The following is a 21,323-nucleotide window of genomic DNA, read 5'->3' as shown; positions in this document are numbered from 1 at the left end:
AAGGCGGGAGTGGCAACAATTCATACTTCAGTTCGTGTTATTTTGCCACGGCGACGGCACATGTTTTGATACAGCGTCAAGAGTCGCGGCACCCATCTTGCAGATCATTTTTTTCATTTCTAATTCTTCAGCCAAAATACGATATACCCTTTCATATGACATCTGGCAAGCGTGAGCAATTTCACGCACTTTCAATCGGCACTCCTCCGTGACCATTTTGTGCCACTTTTGCAGTGATTTCTGCAGTAGTGGCACATCTTGCCCGACCACTGCGGGGATCATCGTCCAAGCTCTCCCGACCAAACTTAAATTCATTTCTCCACTTGGCAACAGTTGGATATGAAGGAGCAGAGGCCCCCAGTGTATTCTGGAAATCGGCGTCAATGTTCTTTGCTTTCATACCTTTCCTTACGAAACACTTAATCACTGCTCGAATCTCGATGTTTTCCGTCTTCGCAAAACACTATGCGGGAACAACAGTAGAGCCACGACACCGCCACACCTGTTTTCGAAGGGCACTGACGTGGCACGTGTTTACAGGCAACAGTCCAATGAATTTCACGTGAACAACTCGTTGCGCTAGCCCTGACCTCTCGCGGTGATTCCGAGAACTTTTCAAACCACCCCCGTACGAGAGTCATCTGGTCAGCAGCACAGTCGGCCGCGGTGGCCGAGCGGTTCTAGGCGCTTCAGTCCGGAACCGCGACTGCTCCGACCGCAGGTTCGAATTCTGCCTACGGCATGGATGTGTGTGATGTTAGTTAGGTTTACGTAGTTCTAAGTTCTAGGGGCCTTTCAATCCCGCGTTCGGCCATCCTGATTTAGGTTTTCCGTGATTTCCCTAAATCGCTCCAGGCAAATGCCGGGATGGTTCCTTTCAAAAGGGCACGGCCGACTTCCTTCCCCGTCCTTCCCTCATCCGATGAGACCGATGACCTCGCTGTCTGGTCTCCTTCCCCAAACCAACCAACCAATCTAGGGGCCTGATGACCTCAGACGTCAAGTCCCATAGTGCTCAGAACTATCTGAATCATTTTTTGACAGCAGCACTACTGTTGAAAACAAACTGCCTATCATTTAGCATCTGACGATATCACTATGGCTCCAGTATATTAGGACATGTTTTTATAAAACAGATCTGAAGATGGTCAATACAGTCCGAAACCGGTAGTCTGATGACAAAAAATTTGTGACCAGAGACGCGAAGTAAAGGAAATTTATTCTACATTCGGGTCACTGTTCAATATCGCAGCTTCTGAAGATATTTTTGTATAGCCAGTATGTGAGGAATCGCGCTGCGAAGTCCGAGTGCGTGAATTTTGCTCCACCCTGTAGATCAGGGAGTCAGATGTTCGCGATTCTGCATGCGTAACAAATCACCATATTTCACAGACACGCGTCACTGCAAGACTGAAATGTTATTGAAGCACGTCTTGTAGGTCCTGTCTATGAAGCTTTACTTCGAGATGTGCGCTGGCGAAGAAGTTAGGTTAGAAAATGGTAGACCGACTGAGAAACAGTAATGGGGACACGAGTCCACAGTGGATTGGTAGGAACGTTACAGGCCACGTCCCCCTCCCCCTCCCCCTCCCCCTCTCTCACTCTTTCTCTTTTGCTCTGTCTTTCTGTGTGTGTGGCTTTGCCGCTTTACTGGAGACACGCCAAAGCCCGTCTGAGTCAGCACCGCGAGTCACGGGCGGAAATGGAAGAGCCGTCCAGTTAGCTCACCGACGATTTAGAAGCGCGCCGCCCCTGGCACAGAGACCACTGCTAGTAGCTAGACAACGCCAACACACGGGTCATTCGGAGGCACGCATCTGCTGCAACGTCTTTGCTTCTACACGGTGCGACAATGAGATGATATGAAAGGGCTCACACACACACACACACACACACACACACACACACACACACACACACACACACACACACATATATATATATATATATATATATATATATATATATACGTGTGTGTGTGAGTGAGTTAGAGCCTTTTCATATATATATATATATATATATATATATATATATATATATATATATACAGGGCTATTACAAATGATTGAAGCGATTTCATAAATTCACTGTAGCTCCATTCATTGACATATGGTCACGACACACTACAGATACGTAGAAAAACTCATAAAGTTTTGTTCGGCTGAAGCCGCACTTCAGGTTTCTGCCGCCAGAGCGCTCGAGAGCGCAGTGAGACAAAATGGCGACAGGAGCCGAGAAAGCGTATGTCGTGCTTGAAATGCACTCACATCAGTCAGTCATAACAGTGCAACGACACTTCAGGACGAAGTTCAACAAAGATCCACCAACTGCTAACTCCATTCGGCGATGGTATGCGCAGTTTAAAGCTTCTGGGTGCGTCTGTAAGGGGAAATCAACGGGTCGGCCTGCAGTGAGCGAAGAAACGGCTGAACGCGTGCGGGCAAGTTTCACGCGTAGACCGCGGAAGTCGACGAATAAAGCGAGCAGGGAGCTATACGTACCACAGCCGACAGTTTCGAAAATCTTACGGAAAAGGCTAAAGCAGAAGTCTTACCGTTTACAATTGCTACAAGCCCTGACACCCGATGACAAAGTCAAACGCTTTGAATTTTCGGCGCGGTAGCAACAGCTCGTGGAAGAGGATGCGTTCAGTGCGAAATTGTTTTCAGTGATGAAGCAACATTTTTTCTTAATGGTGAAGTGAACAGACACAATGTGCGAATCTGGGCGGTAGAGAATCCTCACGCATTCGTGCAGCAAATTTGCAATTCACCAAAAGTTAACGTGTTTTGTGCAAGCTCACGGTTTAAAGTTTACGGCCCCTTTTTCTTCTGCGAAAAAAACGTTACAGGACACGTGTATCTGGACATGCTGGAAAATTGGCTCATGACACAACTGGAGACCAACAGCGCCGACTTCATCTTCCAACAGGATGGTGCTCCACCGCACTTCCATCATGATGTTCGGCATTTCTTAAACAGGAGATTGGAAAACCGATGGATCGGTCGTGGTGGAGATCATGATCAGCAATTCATGTCATGGCCTCCAGGCTCTCCCTACTTAACCCCGTGCGATTTCTTTCTGTGGGATTATGTGAAAGATTCAGTCTTTAAACCTCCTCCACCAAGAAACGTGCCAGAACTGCGAGCTCGCATCAACGATGCTTTCGAACTCATTGATGGGGACATGCTGCGCCGAGTGTAGGAGGAATTTGATTATCGGCTTGATGTCTGCCGAATCACTAAAGGGGCACATATCGAACATTTGTGAATGCCTAAAAAAACTTTTTGAGTTTTTGTATGTGTGTGCAAAGCATTGTGAAAATATCTCAAATAACAAAGTTGTTGTAGAGCTGTGAAATCGCTTCAATCATTTGTAATAACTCTCTATATATATGACGGTAGTATCTGTTCCTGAAACAACAGTTACCGTGGATGACCATGCAGCTTTGCTAGAAATGAAATGATAATTAAATAGACACCCTAGCTGCAAACAGGCGTTGATGTACTTCATTGGGAACATGTTGAAAATGTGTGCCCCGACCGGGACTCGAATCCGGGACCTCCTGCTTACATGGCAGACGCTCTATCCATCTGAGCCACCGCGGGGAGCGTGCAAGGGATAAGTCCCTGCAGACGCAATATCCTTTGTGCCCGCACACACACACACATGTATATATATATATATATATATATGTGTGTGTGTGTGCGCGCGCCCTGCCGCAGTGGATGCACTGGTTCCCGTGAGATCACCGAAGTTAAGCGCTGTCGGCCGTGGTCGGTATTTGGATGGGTGACCGTCCAGGCCGCTATGCGCTGTTGCCATTTTTCGGGGTGCACTCATCCTCGTGATGCCAATTGAGGAGCTACTCGACCGAATAGTAGCGCCTTCGGTCAAGGATACCATCAGAACGACCGGGAGAGCGGTGTGCTGACCACACGCCCCTTCTATCCGCATTCTCAGCTGAGGATGACACGGCGGTCGGATGGTCCCGGTAGGCCACTCGTGGCCTGAAGCCGGAGTGCTTTATATATACGTAGGTTGGAACTTAAATAGTGGCAATACTGCTGTGGAGACACTATGCAATGGAATCTGCTATTGTCGCTGATAGCACACGCTGCTGACAGACCTGTCCGAAGAAATGGACTCGCCCGTCCCACGTCACCGGCGTGCGCACAATCGAGGGCAACACAGTCACTTGTGAGCGAGCAGTCTAACGTAACGGTGTCACCGTGTTTTCGAAACGGGAACATCGGAGCTGGACCAAGATTGAATGTGCCAGAGGTCGTACAGCACGACAGTGTCATCAGGGTCTTCAAGAGGCGTGCGGGGAATCGGCATTGTCGTACAGAACAGTCGCACGTGGGGTAAAAACCCCCAAGGAAGGTCGGCAAACTGTGGCAGGCATGCATCGGGCAGGTCGTCCCAGCGTCTCTGAAGAAGTGCATGCTGTTGCCGCGTTAGTGGACGGTGATCGACGCCATACGAGTCGTGAGCTCGCCCACGAAACCGGATTAGCGCATACGACTGTGCCTCGCATCCTGAAGGAACGCCTGGGCATGCGAAAAATTGCATCACGATGGGTCCCGCACGGCTTGACGGAAATGCAGAAATGGGTGCGTCAAGACACTGCTGAGACGCACTTGGAGCGCTATGAGCGCGAAGGAGAGGCTTTCTTACGCCGTACCGTAACACTGGGTGAGACGTGGGCCACATCGTTCGAGCCAAAACTGAAACGCCAATTCGACGAATGGTGTCATTATGGGTCGCCGCGAAAGTCGAACGTGCGTCATAGCCCCAGTATGGTAAAAGTTATGGTGATTCTCGTGTAGGACTGTGAGGGTGTTATCCTAACGCATTACGTTCCTCCACGGCAGACGTGGAGCATCACCTGCTACCAGCTTTGTGAAAGAAGCGGTGACACTTTCTGCACAACCCACCCATCATTTTGCACGACAATGCACGGGCGCATACAGCGCAAGCTGTGGCTGCTCTGTTCGGTCGATGGGACTGGGAAGTGCTGTACCATCCACCATACTCCCCGGACTTAGGTCCTTGTGAGTTGGATTTGATTCCGAAGATGAAGGAACCACTTCGCAGGATTCGCTTCAGAACTGTTCCAGAGATTCGACAGGCAGCAGACCGCTCCATACGCACCATCAACAGAACAGGCTCTGCTAACGGTATACTACGCCTTCTACGGGTTCTACACAATGTTGGTGACTACTCTGAAGGACAGTAATAGGAGCAAACATGTAACCCTTTTGTGTCGGTTGTAAATAAATAGTTGCCACTATTTAAGTTCCAACTCTCGTATAAGCGTCCGCTTGTCATCGGGGCTCAATTCCAAGCGGGACTCACCACAGTTCTACTGCAGTCAACGAGATTCCAAGCCGAAGACGTGTCTAGAGGCGTCCCGGATAGCGGTGGGGCAGCAACCTCACTGACGCCCACTATACGGCCGGACAAGCCGAGACTGACAGTCTCTGGTGCTACGTCTGTTCACAGCAGGACTCCTTTCGTTGTCATCCGCAGCAGACTTAAAGCAGAGCAGTACATGGACGATACTCTAAACTACGTTTTGCTGCCCTTCATAGCTGGGCTTGAATTTCAGCAAGATAACGCTGGGCTTGAATTTCAGTACGATAACGCCCACCCGAACACAGCATCAGTTTCTACTGCTTGTTTTCATACTTGCCAAACCCAACCTTGGCCAGCAAGGTAGTCTGCTCTCCCCCCCCACCCCACCCCCTCACCCGCTTCCCAGTTGTGCACGTTTGGGCAGGGACTTCCAACCAGCTCGGGATTTTGAAGGTCTAATGTGTCTACTGGACAGAATTTGAAGCCAGCCGGGTAGTCGAGCGGTTCTAGGCGCTACAGTCTGGAGCTGCACGACCGCTGCAGTCGCAGGTTCGAATCCGGCCTCGGACATGGATGTGTGTGATGTCCTTAGCTTAGTTAGGTTTAAGTAGTTCTAACTTCTATGGGACTGATGACCTCAGAAGTTGTCCCATCGTGCTCAGAGCCATTTTTGAACAGAATTTGACATATCCCTCCTATGACATCCAACATCCAACAACCGGTGAAAGCCAAGCCGACTAACTGCTTGCATAAGGCTCAGGCGTTGACCAGTGTGTTATCAACTTGCTCAGTCCATGAAGCTCTTTCTCTTAAATAAATCATCGAATTTTTCTGAAATTGTAATCATCTGTTTATCTCTACATGTTCATCAGATCTGCCGATTTCCTTCCCATTCGGATAACTCCTTTGTGGCACCTCGTTTTTTTTTTTGTCTTAGAGTGTATTTAGCAAAGCGTATCATTAAGTGTTGGTTGGTTTGGGGGAGGAGACCAAACAGCAAGGTCTTCGGTCCCAGCGGATTGGGGAAGGATGGGGAAGGAAGTCAGCTGTCCCCTTTCTAAGGAACCATCCAGCATTTGCCTGAAGTGACTTAGGGAAATCACAGAAAATCTAAATCAGGATGGCCGGATGCTGGAACTGTGATCCTCCCGAATCCAAGTCCAGTGTGCTAAACACTGAGTCATCTCGTTCAGTTATCAGCAGGTGTTCTGCAGGCTTGTAGGTACGAGGATAGGTATCAACTGGATTTTAGCAGTGGAGATGAGAAGCCTGAGGAGAATGGTAGAAAGAGAGGAAGAAAGTAGGGGACTGCAATGTGAGAAGAGCTGAAGTATGAAGAAGAGAAGGGATAGGGAAAGATGGACAGGGAAGGGAACTCTTGTGTGAGATGCGATATGGAAGGAAGAACTTGAGTTGGTACGATAGATCATAACTTGACACGTTTTTAGACAGGAGGGAATAACTTCCATGGCGCTAGCGGGAGCTCAAGAGGGTAAAAACTGTAGGGGAACACGGAAATAACTAAGGAATAGGTTCCAAGTGCTACGGAGACAAGACTTTGTGGCACGCCGGGCCGAACCTGCCAGAACACTGAGGAAAATGGGGGGAAAAGTTAAAAAGTGGGGCAGGGAGGGAAGTCGGTAGAATTTTCATTGGGAGCGAGTACAGAGTGGGTGTTTGGACTGAGTCGGCATCGTAGACAGTGTAGGGGTCACGCAAGTGTTGATTGTGGAAGACCAGTCGCAGGAATTTGATGAGATGATAAAGGATGCATATTATTGCAGACATGGATGTCAAAGCTAAATTAGCGTAGATTTGGTCGGGGTAATAGAATTTGGGTGGAGGGACTCCCATGCAAGCTGGCGTAGGTGAGATCCATTATTATCTGTCCGTCCGTCCGTCCGATGCGAGGTAACTGCGCCGCAGTATGGGGACGCTACACCTAAACAAACATCGAAACACACGACGTCAGTCGGGTACAGCGCACGGAAGAGAGAGTATTCCTGCTAACGAGGCTCCCTGGCTGGCAGTTGACCGTTCGCTGCTTTGGACGAGAGTGCATTAAATACGTGAGACGTATTCCGTGGGCAATATGAATCCTGCAAATATAGCTCGCGACTTCAATAACAAGGTTAATGAATAATTTACGAACTGTAAGGTTCACATTGGATAGGCACGTCCTTTCCTCTACTAATCGCACGGTTTTGCGTTGCCGTCGCAAAACACAGACACTAAACTTATTACAGTGAACAGAGACGTCAATGAACGAACGGACAGATCATAACTTTGCGAAAATAAAGCAAGTAATCTTTTCACTCGAGGGCAGATTTGAACCAAGGACCTCTTATTCCGCAGCTGCTCACGCTAACCACGGGACCACGGCGCTCCTGAGCTCACACTATCCTTGACGTTGCCTATCTTGCTCATGGACTACTCAGTTTGTATATTTCGCTTATTTTTTTATAGTTCCACACAACTTCTTCCTGTTTTCTCGATTGATCAGTGTTCAGTTTTTGAAGGCCTATCCACTGTGCCAACTTGTAACTAAATCTGAAGGGGGTGCGATGGGGAGGTTCCCTTGTTAGAGGTGTCGATGACGCATGTTCCGTATACTTGGACCAACGTCAGTTCTATTAATTGCGATACGACCAGAATACGCCGTGGTGCAAAAGTAGCTTTTGCCAGCCGGACGGGTTCTGACGTCATTTTTTGAGCGCACAGGGTGACGATCGCAGCGCCGCGTGGTGGCCAGCAGCCGTACCACGGCCGGGGAAGTCCCGACCCGCCGTCGGGGAGAAACCGCCTTTCCCGCCAGCCCGCGCCCGCCTCTGGTCTGCTCGCGGCTGAGAAATGAAACGCTAAAAATAACCCGACCGCCTTCAACACTGCAGGCAGGGGAAACGAGTACAGTTTTTCCGGGCCATTTCTCCGTCCCCGTATTGCTCTGCAACCCAAGTGTGCGCTGGTTTTAACCTTGATGGCAGATAAAAACAGTGCACCGGACTGGGACTCGAACCTGTGCTTTCGTGGGCCATTTTCCTACCAGCTGAGCTAACTTAAAAAAAATTAATTACATGTATTTTATTGCGATGAAATACAGTAAGCTACAATGCTAGATAAATGTTACAGCAAAGTTCTGCCTTTATCAAAAAAATCACTTAAAATTGTTTGCAGTAAAGAAGGAATTAAAACGGAAGAAGGTGACATTACCACAGTATGTATGTACAGGGTGGTCCAGTGACCGTGACTGGGCCAAATATCTCACTATCTCACGAAATATGCGTCAAACGAAAAAACTATAAAGAGCGAAACTCGTCTAGCTTGAGGGGAGAACCAGGTGGCGCTATGGTTGGCCCGCTAGATGGCGCTGCCATAGGTCAAACGGATATCAACTGCGTTTTTTAAAATGGGAACCCCCATTTTTTTTTACATATTCGTGTAGTACGTAAAAAATTATGAATGTTTTAGTTGGACCACTTTTTTCGCTTTGTGATAGATGGCGCTGTAATAGTCACAAACGTATAATGACGTGGTATCACGTAACATTCCACCAGTGCGGACAATATTTGCCTCGTGATACATTACCCGTGTTAAAATGGAGTGTTTACCAATTGCGGAAAAGGTCGATATCGTGTTGATGTATGGCTATTGTGATGAAAATTGTGGTTCAAATGGCTCTGAGCAGTATGGGACTTTAACATCTGAGGTCACCAGCCCCTAGACTTGTTGTCGTTGTTGTTGTGGTCGTCAGTGCTGAGACTGGTTTGCTGCAGCTCTCCATGCTACTCTATCCTGTGCAACCTTCATCTCCCAGTACCTACTGCAGCCTACATCCTTCTGAATCTACTTAGTGTATACATCTCTTGGTCTCCCTCTACGATTTTTACCCTCCATGCTGCTCTCGAGTACTAAATTGGTGTTCCCTCGATGTCTCAGAACACGTCCTACCAACCGATCCCTTCTTCTAGTCAAGTTACAACTACTTAAACCTAACTAACTTAAGGACATCACACACATCCACGCCCGAGGCAGCAGAGCGGTTCCGGAGTGAAGCGACTAGAACCGCTCGGCCACAGCGGCCGGCACGGATTCTGAAACAATCCGAAGTTAGAGGTGTTGGTCTGCAATTCTGCGGGTCTGCTCTTTTGCCATTCTTATACACTGGAGTCTCCTACGCTTTTTCCCAGTCGCTTGGGACTTTGTGCTGGGCGAGAGACGCTAGATAAATGGAAGCTAGGTAAGGGGCCAGTGACTTAGAGTACTCTTCGTGCACATTAATGTCCAGTAACAGATGTGTGGCTCTCTTTGATCAGATAGCCCCGAGTTTCTGCATATGCAGTGATCATACGGTAATTGCCTCAGCGTCAGAAACGTATTCCAGATTCTCAAAAACCAGACGCATTTTATTCGACCTCTTTAGCGTTTCCTCGGTGCGTTTTCGTTTCTGGAATGGTTGCACACTTAGTCTGCCAGATATTTAGGAGCGATAAATTGCGAAATTATATAAAAACACAGGTGTCTTAATGTCTCGCTAGCGGTGTAGCTTGGAAGCTCTGCCAGTAATCCGAAGCGATAAATCCGCCAGCGTGGAGCCATTTCGCAGGATCCGTTTCGACCCCCCCCCCACCCTTTTTTCCCTCTGGCATCATATCCAGCTTATCTCTGCTCGCTAAAGAACGTTAAACAGTCTCGGAAAATCCTGTGCGTAAACATGGCCGGGTTTGCTCTCTTAGTACACAAAACAAAATATGTGTAAATAAGACTTAAGAGTGCCTGAGTGCTAATCACGTGAAGAAAAAAAGTTGGTCGGTAAGTACATGGGTCCTCGATTACGTGATGTACGTGAAATAGCCCCACCCAGCACTAAAACTGCCAGAATCGTATAAACGGTGCGCAATATTGAAATCAGATATGTTAGTCGCCTCAATTAACCCAACTGTGAGTGCGAGAAATTAGCTACCTGCTCAAAATCCATAAATTTTGTATTTACCGTGATGTTTTAGCCACCAAAAACCTATTTTTCAACTCAATGATCGATCTCATTCACGACAATCCGAGTGAAGTCCAAACAAACAAGGCCTCTACGTAAGTTAGACGCCTACCTCCGCCGCTTCCTGTTGTTGTCTACTTCAGTCCGAAGACGGGTTTCATGCAACTCTCCAGGCCAGTATATCCTGTGCACCCCTTTTCATCTGTGTCTAACTCCTCCTGAATGGCTCTGAGCACTATGGGACTTAACATCTGAGGTCATCAGTCCCCTAGAACTTAGAACTACTTAAACCTAACCAACTCAAAGACATCACACGCATCCATGCCCGAGGCAGGATTCGAACCTGCGACCGTAGCAGCAGCGCGGTTCCGGACTGAAGCGCCTAGAACCGCTCGGCCACTCCGGCCGACCGATCCGGTTGTAAGCTGCTCAACTAGCGCCCTACATACGAAAGTCGTTCAGTAAGTAGTGCAACAATTTATTCAGATTTGGAATACTGCATATTATTTCCCACTTTTGGCTGCAACACCCTATTGCCAAGATAATCTTCGTTCAGTGCGACAGCTTTTCGCCAGCTTACTGGGAAGGCCTGTATGCCGACATGATAACACTCTACTGGTGGACGACAAAACAAACGTCTTGCTGCAAAACAGATGGCCCTTCGTTGCTCTCTACGGTCTTAGGTGGAAGGGAACTCGGCGGATTTTTTTTTTTTTGGTCATCAGTCTACTGACTGGTTTGATGCGGTCCGCCTCGAATTCCTTTCCTGTGGTAACCTCTTCATCTCAGAGTAGCACTTGCAACCTACGTCCTCAATTATTTGCTTGACGTATTCCAATCTCTGTCTTCCTCTACAGTTTTTGCCCTCTACAGCTCCCTCTAGTACCATGGAAGTCATTCCCTCAGCAGATGTCCTATCATCCTGTCCCTTCTCCCTATCAGTGTTTTCCACATATTCCTTTCCTCTCCAATTCTGCATAGAACCTCCTCATTCCTTACCTTATCAGTCCACCTAATTTTCAACATTCGTCTATAGCACCACATCTCAAATGCTTCGATTCTCTTCTGTTCCGGATTTTCCACAGTCCAAGTTTCACTACCATACAATGGTGCACTCCAGACGTACATCCTCAGAAATTTGTTCCTCAAATTAAGGCCGGTATTTGATATTAGTAGACTTCTCTCGGCCAGAAATGCCTTTTTTGCCATAGCGAGTCTGCTTTTGATGTCCTCCTTGCTCCGTCCGTCATTGGTTATTATACTGCATAGGTAGCAGAATTCCTTAACTTCATTGACTTCGTGACCATCAATCCTGATGTTAAGTTTCTCGCTGTTCTCATTTCTGCTACTTCTCATTACCTTCGTCTTTCTCCGATTTACTCTCAAACCATACTGTGTACTCATTAGACTGTTCATTCCGTTCAGCAGATCATTTAATTCTTCTTCACTTTCACTCAGGATAGCAAAGTCATCAGCGAATCGTATCATTGCTATCCTTTCACCTTTTATTTTAATTCCACCCCTGAACCTTTCTTTTATTTCCATCATTGCTTCCTCGATGTACAGATTGAAGAGTAGGGGCGGAAGGCTACAGCCTTGTCTTATACCCTTCTTAATACGAGCACTTCGTTCTTGATCGTCCACTCTTATTATTCCCTCTTGGTTGTTGTACATATTGTATATGACCCGTCTCTCCCTATAGCTTACCCCTACTTTTTTCAGAATCTCGAACAGCTTGCACCATTTTATATTGTCGAACGCTTTTTCCAGGTCGACAAATCCTATGAAAGTGTCCTGATTTTTCTTTAGCCTTGCTTCCATTATTAGCCGTAACGTCAGAATTGCCTCTCTCGTCCCTTTACTTTTCCTAAAGCCAAACTGATCGTCACCTAGCGCATTCTCAATTTTCTTTTCCATTCTTCTGTATATTATTCTTGTAAGCAGCTTCGATGCATGAGCTGTTAAGCTGATTGTGCGATAATTCTCGCACTTGTCAGCTCTTGCCGTCTTCGGAATTGTGTGGATGATGCTTTTCCGAAAGTCAGATGGTATATCGCGAGACTCATATATTCTACACACCAACGTGAATGGTCGTTTTGTTGCCACTTCCCCCAATGATTTTAGAAATTCTGATGGAATGTTATCTATCCCTTCTGCCTTATTTGACCGTAAGTCCTCCAAATCTCTTTTAAATTCCGATTCTAATACTGGATCCCCTATCTCTTCTAAATCGACTCCTGTTTCTTCTTCTATCACATCAGACAAATCTTCACCCTCATAGAGGCTTTCAATGTATTCTTTCCACCTATCTGCTCTCTCCTCTGCATTTAACAGTGGAATTCCCGTTGCACTCTTAATGTTACCACCGTTGCTTTTAATGTCACCAAAGGTTATTTTGACTTTCCTGTATGCTGAGTCTGTCCTTCCGTCAACCATACCTCAACTGGTGGACGAGTGTATCAGCATTAACAACAGGGACGTCCAGTTGAGCAGCGAGAGAGTGTCCGCACGTTCCAGCATTGCTGGAGTCACAGCTGTGCACGACCGGCCGGCACGCGCGAAATCGGACGATTTACGCGACGTTGTTGCGATGCCTCGCCCAACGACTCACCGTGCTTATGTTTACCGCCAGGTCTCCACAGACATCCTTGCCTACGAGTATCTGCAATGCTCTCGTCTTCCGCCAGAATGAAACTCAATGACAGCTCTCTGCAAGGAACACACTTCTGTTACATGCGCCATTTAGAGGGTTACATGTAGTGCCGCCACCTATCGGAGCATCATGAAACTATAAGGGCTGAAGAGGGAATATTCCATGATTTGCTGTGCGGCTGGTCCTAGGTGACGTTCGAGTCGTCCTTCGGACATGGGTGTGTGTTTGTCCTTTGGATAATTTAGGTTAAGTAGTGTGTAAGCTTAGGGATTGATGGCCTTAGCAGTTAAGTCCCAGAAGATTTCACACACATTTGAACATTTTGATCATCCATGATTTACCTGAAAAATTTTCCTTATTTTTCGCAATAGAAATTAGCGGAGGAAAAAAGGTGTCGCACTGCTTATTGAACGTCCGTCAGATGTACAGGAAACAACATTGTGGCAATGATCCCATAGTCTGGGGGAAACAGGTCACACAGTGGTGGTGTTTCGACCATTTCGGTTATTTTCAGGAGTGCAAACTGAACTCAGTGCACTGTGGCTACTAGAGCTTTTGATACAATATCAATGTTTTCTTTCCAGTGAAATTATATATATATATATATATATATATATACATATATATATATATATATATATATATATATATATATATATATATATATATATATATATATATACCATGTTATCAAAAGCATCCGGACACCTGGCCTGAAAATGACTTACAAGTACGTGGCGCCCTCCATCGGTAATGCTAGAATTCATTATGGTGTTGGCCCACCCTTAGCCTTGATGACAGCTTTCACTATCGCAGGCATACGTTCAATCAGGAGCTAGGAGGTTTCTTGGGGAATGGCAGCCCATTCTTCACAGAGTGCTGTACAGAGATGAGGTATCGATGTCGGTCGGTGAGGCCTGGCACGAAGTCGGCGTTCCAAAACATCCCAGAGGTGTTCTGTAGGACGCAAGTCAGGACTCTGTGCAGGCCAGTCCATTAAAGGGATGTTACAGTCGTGTAACCACTTCGCTACAGGCCGTGCAATATGAACAGGTGCTCGATCGTGTTGAAAGATGCAATCGCCATGCCCGAATTGGTCTTCAACAGTGGAAAGCAAGAAGGTACTTACAATATCAATGTAGGCCTGTGCTGTGATAGTGCCACGCAAAACAACAAGGGGTGTAAGCCCCCTCTATGAAAAACACGACCACAGCATACCACCACCGCCTCCGAATTTTACTGTTGGCACTACACATGCTGGCAGATGACGTTCAACGGGCATTCGCCATACCCACACCCTGCCATCGGATCGCCATATTGTGTACTGTGATTCGTCACTCTGCACAACGTTTTCCCACTGTTCAGTCGTCCAATGTTTACGCTTTTTACACCGAGCGAGGCGTCGTTTTGCATTTACCGGCGTGATGTGTGGCTTATGAGCAGCCGCTCGACCATGAAATCCAAGTTTTCTCACCTCCCGCCTAACTGTCATAGTACTTGCAGTGGATCCTGATGCAGTTTGGAATTCCTGTGTGATGGTCTGGATAGATGTCTGCCTATTACACATTACGACCTTCTTTAACTGTCGGCGGCCTCTGTGAGTCAACAGAGGAGGTCGGCGCCTACGCTTTTGTGCTGTACGTGTCCCTTCACGTTTCCACTTCACTATCACATCGGAAACTGTGGACCTAGGCATGTTTAGGAGTGTGGAAATCTCACGAACAGAAGTATGACACAAGTGACACCCAAACGCCTGACCACGTTCGAAGTCCGTGAGTTCCTCGGAGCGCCCCATTCTGCTCTCTCACGATGTCTAATGACTACTGAGGTCGCTGATATGGAGTACCTGGCAGTAGGTGGCAGTACAATGCACCTAATATGAAAAAGTATGTTTTTTTGAGGGTGTCCGGATAGTTTTGATCATATAGTGTATACAGGCGATTTTTCTGCACTGACATATCGTTATACTGAAACCGAGATGGCTATATCGAGTGCTGACATTTTTGTTATATTTTTTTCGCAATTTTCAGTAAATATTTGGTATTCTTCTTTTGAAAGTGTAGTAGAACATAATTTTACTTACACTGTGTGTGGCACGAAAGAAGAAGCCCGACTGCACTTGGGGAGGGGGTGGGGTGCGGTGTCAATGGATTAAAAAGGTTTCTGATGTGAAGGAAAAGCACACCAGCTGCGTTAAAATCGCATCGGCAGTCTTCAAAACTGAAACTGATTAACAACAATCTAAACGAGAAGATTGCTCTTTGCGACGTACGAGTGCAAATTCTGACGAAATCGGCGCTCGGCGCTACCAACAGAAACTGCAACGTTTAGCTTCGCCACGCAATTTTGACACTACGACTGCTACGTCGCTGGCGTTTGCGGAAATGAAAAAACAGGGAATTTGACACGAAGCGTTCCGGAAAAAATCGACTTCGTCAAACAGAAAATTTGACATGATGTATTGCGGAAAAAATCGACTTCGTCAAACAGAAAATTTGACATGATGTATTGCGGAAAAAATCGACTTCGTCGAAACCGAACGACGGACCCATCGGCACACCTTTTATTGTGCCGCTTACACGCAGTTACCATTGTTAGCAAAGTGTGTAACCCCCCAACAGAAAAATTATATAATAACCTCCCAAAAGTAAAAAATACAATCATATAATTTACATTCAGTGTAACTGCCCAAAAGGTAAATTCCGTAACCTACCAATAATACGTGACTTAACTCTCAATAAAATTGTGCCTCACTTATAACCTTTCAATAATTGACTGTGTGAATTTAACGTGGTAAATTTTGGACGTCAGCAGTGCTGCGTCATGGCCCTGAAAGATCATCCTGAATAAATTAAAAATTCTTACCTCAATAAGCTCATGCGTATATATCTGCTCCTATATGAAATTTTTCTGGCACAGCCCAGTGCAATGCTGGCCGATATATTTGTCATGTATAAAAAGAAACAACTGATTTTTCTTTACAATAATCGGGATAATCATGGATTGGAGAAATTAGTAAATTCTTTAAACTGAGATGAATATTTGTCAAAAGTTAATTTTTTTTACGAGAAAGATTATTATTAACAGATTGTTTAAAACATTTACATGGGACCTGATACAACAATACTACATATGCGCGACGCTGCTTTTACCTTATACTACACCGCCCAGGCACCGCCATCGCTCCCCACGACTGGCCCAGCCAACTCGATACACCAGACTGCTCGCAACAACTACAAACTCCTACTGCCACACAGTTCGTACTGCAGCCAACACTGCTCTCTGGTCTGAGATTCTCTTATAGCTTACGTATCGCAGGCAGCGCGTGAGCAATCCATCGAAATTACATCTGGAAGAGTGCGCTAGCAACAAATTCTTTAATCATGGACCTCCTACAAGTGGTTATCGCCAAGCATGAACCTGCATCGTTTCCGTTTCAATTTTTGCTCCAAGGGGGATGGGCAGGGTGCTAGCTTGTTGAAGTACAGAATATCTGATAACAAATCAAAACCTGAATTCACAGCTCTGACACTGGCACTATATCTACAATGTGCAACCGATATTTCTTGTGGCAGGTACGTACTTTTTCCGTCGATATATCTTCTTTAAATACAGATGTATCGGATTCCCGATATTTTTAAAAATATCAACAGTCCTAATGGCTACATCGCGTCACTCAGGAACTGCCGACGAAAAAATCTGTCGATGACGTCCCTGCCCTGGCGCAACTATTAGACCCACACAAACTGGGTCAGAGGGGGAGAGGGAGAGAGAGAGAGAGAGAGAGAGAGAGAGAGAGAGAGAGAGAAGGTGAGTGCGGGAGGGGGGGGGGTTAAGGGGGAGAGACGCTGTCCAGAGGCGCCTTTCGCGCCGACGTCGTTACATCAGCGTCGGATCTGGCGTCGCGGCGCCGACTCGCCAGCAGTGAGGAAATTAAAATTAGACGCCCGCACGCCACCATGCAGGACGCATCTGAAAGCGACGTCGCCGGAACGAGTGACTTCTACAGCGCTGGTCTAACACAACGCGTGTCTTCAGAGCCCTGTTGTCTGTACTAGAAGCAATAATGTATCAGTAATATACAGGGTGGTCCATTCATAGTTACCGGGCCAAATATCTCACGAAATAAGCACCAAACGAAAAAACTACAAAGAACGAAACTCGTCTAGCTTGAAGGGGGAAACCAGATGGCGCTATGGTTGGCAAGCTAGATGGCGCTACCATAGGTCAAACGGATATCAACTGCGTTTTTTAAAATAGGAACCCCCATTTTTATTACGTATTCGTGTAGTATGCAAAGAAATGTGAATGTTTTAGTTGGATCACATTTTTCGCTTTGTAATACATGGCGCTGTAATAGTCACAAACGTATAAGTACGTGGTATCACGTAACATTCCGCCAGTGCGGACGGTATTTGCTTCGTAATACACTACCCGTGTTAAAATGGAGCGTTTACCAATTGCGGAAAAGGTCGATATCGTGCTGATGTATGGCTATTGTGACCAAAATGCCCAACGGACGTGTGCTATGTATGGTGTCACCGCCAGACACCACACTTGCTAGGTGGTAGCCTTTAAATCGGCCGCGGTCCGGTAGTATACGTCGGATCCGCGTGTCGCCACTGTCAGTGATTGCAGACCGAGCGCCGCCACACGGCAGGTCTAGAGAGACTTCCTAGCACTCGCCCCAGTTGTATAGCCGACTTAGCCAGAGATGGATCACTGACAAAATACGCTCTCATTTGCCGAGACGATAGTTAGCATAGCCTTCAGCTACGTCATTTGCTACGACCTGACGAGGCGCCATTATCATTTGCTATTTATCTTGTGATGCATGTACCGTCAGACCGATGTTCACCAATTATGGATTAAAGTTAAGTATTCCAGAAGCTACGTACCATTTTTACTAGACTCAACTCCTTTAACTGTTCCAGACCTCACGCCAGCCTGCGTGAGCTTAAACGCGTGCCTTTCGGCTGCCTTATAGTGGCTTGGCAGTCTTGCCAAGTCACAACACTATGTATGCTGCTCGGTATCCTGGACGACATCATCCAAGTGTCCGGACCGTTCGCCGGATAGTTACGTTACTTAACGAAACAGGAAGTGTTCAGCCACATGTGAAACGTCAACCACGACCTGCAACAAATGATGATGCCCAAGTAGGTGTTTTAGCTGCTGTCGCGGCTAATCCGCACACCAGTAGCAGACAAATTGCGCGACAATCGGGAATCTTAAAAACGTCGATGTTGACAATGGTACATCGACATCGATTGCACCCGTACCATATTTCTATGCACGAGGAATTGAATGGCGACGACTTTGAACGTCGTGTAAAGTTCTGCCACTGGACACAAGAGAAATTACGGGACGATGACAAATTATTTGCACGCTTTCTATTCACCGACAGCGGCAACGTAAACCAGCATAATATGCACTATTGGGCAACGGAAAATCCACGATGGCTGCGACAAGTGGAACATCAGCGACCTTGGCGGGTTAATGTATGGTGCGGCATAATAGGAGGAAGGATAATTGGCGCCATTTTATTGATGGCAATCTTGGTGCAATGTAAGCTGGTTTCCTACGTATTCTTCTACCAATGTTACTACAAGATGTTTCACTGCATGACAGAATGGCGATGTACTTCCAACATGATGGATGTCCGGCACATAGCTCGCGTGCGGTTGAAGCGGTATTGAATAGCATATTTCATGACAGGTGGATTGGTCGTCGAAGCACCATACCGTGGCCCGCATGTTCACCGGATTTCTTTCTGTGGGGAAAGTTGAAGGATATTTGCTATCGTGATCCACCGACAACGCCTGACAACATGTGACAGCGCATTGTCAATGCATGTGCGAACATTACGGAAGGCGAACTACTCGCTGTTGAGAGGAATGTCGTTACACGTATTGCCAAATGCATTGAGGTTGACGGACATCATTTTGAGTATTTATTGCATTCATGTGGTATTTACAGGTAATCACGCTGTAACAGCATGCGTTCTAAGAACTGATAAGTTCACAAATGTACATGTATCACATTGGAACAACCGAAATAAAATGTTCAAACGTACCTACGTTCCGTATTTTAATTTAAAAAATCTACCTGTTACCAACTGTTCGTCTAGAATAGCGAGCCATATGTTTGTGACTATTACAGCATCGTCTATCACAGAGCGAAACAAGTGGTCCAACTAAAACATTCATAATTCTTTACGTACTACACGAATATGTAATAAAAATGGGTGTTTCTATTTAAAAAACGCAGTTGATATCCGTTTGACCTATGGTAGCGCCATCTAGCGGGCCAACCATAGCACCATCTGGTTTCTCCCTTCAAGCTAGAAGAGTTTCGTTCTTTGTAGTTTTTTCGTTTGGCCCTTATTTCGTGAGATATTTGGCCCGGTCACGACCAATGGACCATCCTGTAGTTTCAACTACACTGCTGGCCACCGTAAATGCAACACCCTGAAGGAAGCATCGGAATCAAGTGAAATTTACACCATGGGTTTGCAGCGATGAGATATGCAACTGATTAGAATTTCAGCGCAGACGCACATCACGCGCACCTGTGGCGCCACCTCATAGCGCCATTTAAGGCTTGGCGACTTCGACGAGTGTACGTTCGGCACGTGTGTTTACCTTGTGGTTGTTTCACAAGACGATCAGTTATGCCTCGTAGACAACAGCGAACATCTTTTGATCAAGTATCCGAGTTCGACAGAGGAAGGATAGTGGCTTACCGAGATTGTGGATTATCATACAGAGAAATCGCTAGTCGTGTTGGACGAAACCAAACAACTGTAATGCGGATATGTGACCGTTGGATGCAGGAGGGTACGACGGACCGACGTGGTCGATCGCATTCACCTCGGTGCACCACTGCACGTGCTGATAGGCAAATTGTGCGCATGGCAGTGACGGATCGCTCAGTGACATCCCGAACCGTAGCACAGCACATTGCGTCTGTAACGCATCATCCAGTGTCTGCGCGTACCATTCGACGCCGCTTACAGCAGAGTGGTCTGTCCGCAAGACGTCCATTGCTTCGTCTACCATTGACGCAGAACCACAGACGTCTCCGTCGCCAATGGTGCGATGACAGACGGATGTGGACGGCAGAATGGAATGACGTTGTCTTTACTGACGAGGCACGCTTCTGTCTGCAGCACCACGATGGTCGGATTCGAGTGTGGAGACACCGTGGAGAGAGGATGCTGGACAGCTGCATTATGCACCGCCACACTGGTCTTGCACCGGGTATTATGGTATGGGGCGGTATTGGATATTACTCTCGCACGCCTCTAGTACGCATTGCCGGTACTTTAAATAGCCGGCGCTACATATCCGAGGTGCTGGAGCCAGTTGTCCTTCCTTACCTTCAGGGCTCGGCCACAGCCATATTTCAACAGGATAATGCGCGACCACACGTGGCACGCATTGTCCAAAGGTTCTTCGTCAATAACCAGATTGAAGTGCTTCCCTGGCCGGCTCGCTCTCCGGACCTTTCGCCGATAGAAAACATGTGGTCCATGGTTGCTCAACGAGTGACCCAGATTACATCCCCAGCTGCCACACCAGATGATCTTTGGCAACGTGTGGAAGCTGCTTGGGCTGCTGTACCCCAGGAACACATCCAACGTCTCTTTGACTCAATGCCGAGACGTGTGGCAGCGGTGATCTCCAACAATGGCGGCTACTCTGGCTACTGATTCTGGCAGGAACCACATGTCACAGACGTCTGTAGACGTAATTATTTGATACTTGGTCAACATGTTATCTACAAAACAAATCTTGTTGTGCTACCTCTTGTCTTTCTTGGTGTTGCATTTACGGTGGCCAGCAGTGTAGCAACCCGAAAAAAAAAAAAAAAAAAAGACGAGGTCACGACATTCGAATCACGGGGTTACTTCAACCTTTGCACACCTTTAATAGGTCATTAAAACAAATAATGTGCAAATAGTTCGGTGCACCACTCTAGCAATTACGAGAAAAACGCAAGAGAAGTTTTACGTGTCTGTTATACACTAAAGAGCCATAGATACTGGTGCACCTGCGTAATATCGAGTAGGGCCACCGCGGACACGCGGAAGTGCCGCGGCGCGGTGTGGCATGGACTCGGAAAATGTCTGAAGCACTGCTGGAGCGAACTGACACAATGAATACTGCAGGACTGTTCATAAATCCGTAAGGGTACGAGGGAGTGTAGATCTCTTCTGAACAGCACACTGCAAGGCATCCCAAATATGCTCAATGATGTTCATGGCTGGCGACTCTGGTGGCCGGCGGAAGTGTTGAAATTCAGAAGAGTGTTCCT

This window comes from Schistocerca serialis, chromosome 11 (assembly GCF_023864345.2).
Source record: "Schistocerca serialis cubense isolate TAMUIC-IGC-003099 chromosome 11, iqSchSeri2.2, whole genome shotgun sequence".
NCBI lineage: Eukaryota > Metazoa > Arthropoda > Insecta > Orthoptera > Acrididae > Schistocerca > Schistocerca serialis.
This window is presented reverse-complemented; position numbering follows the sequence as displayed.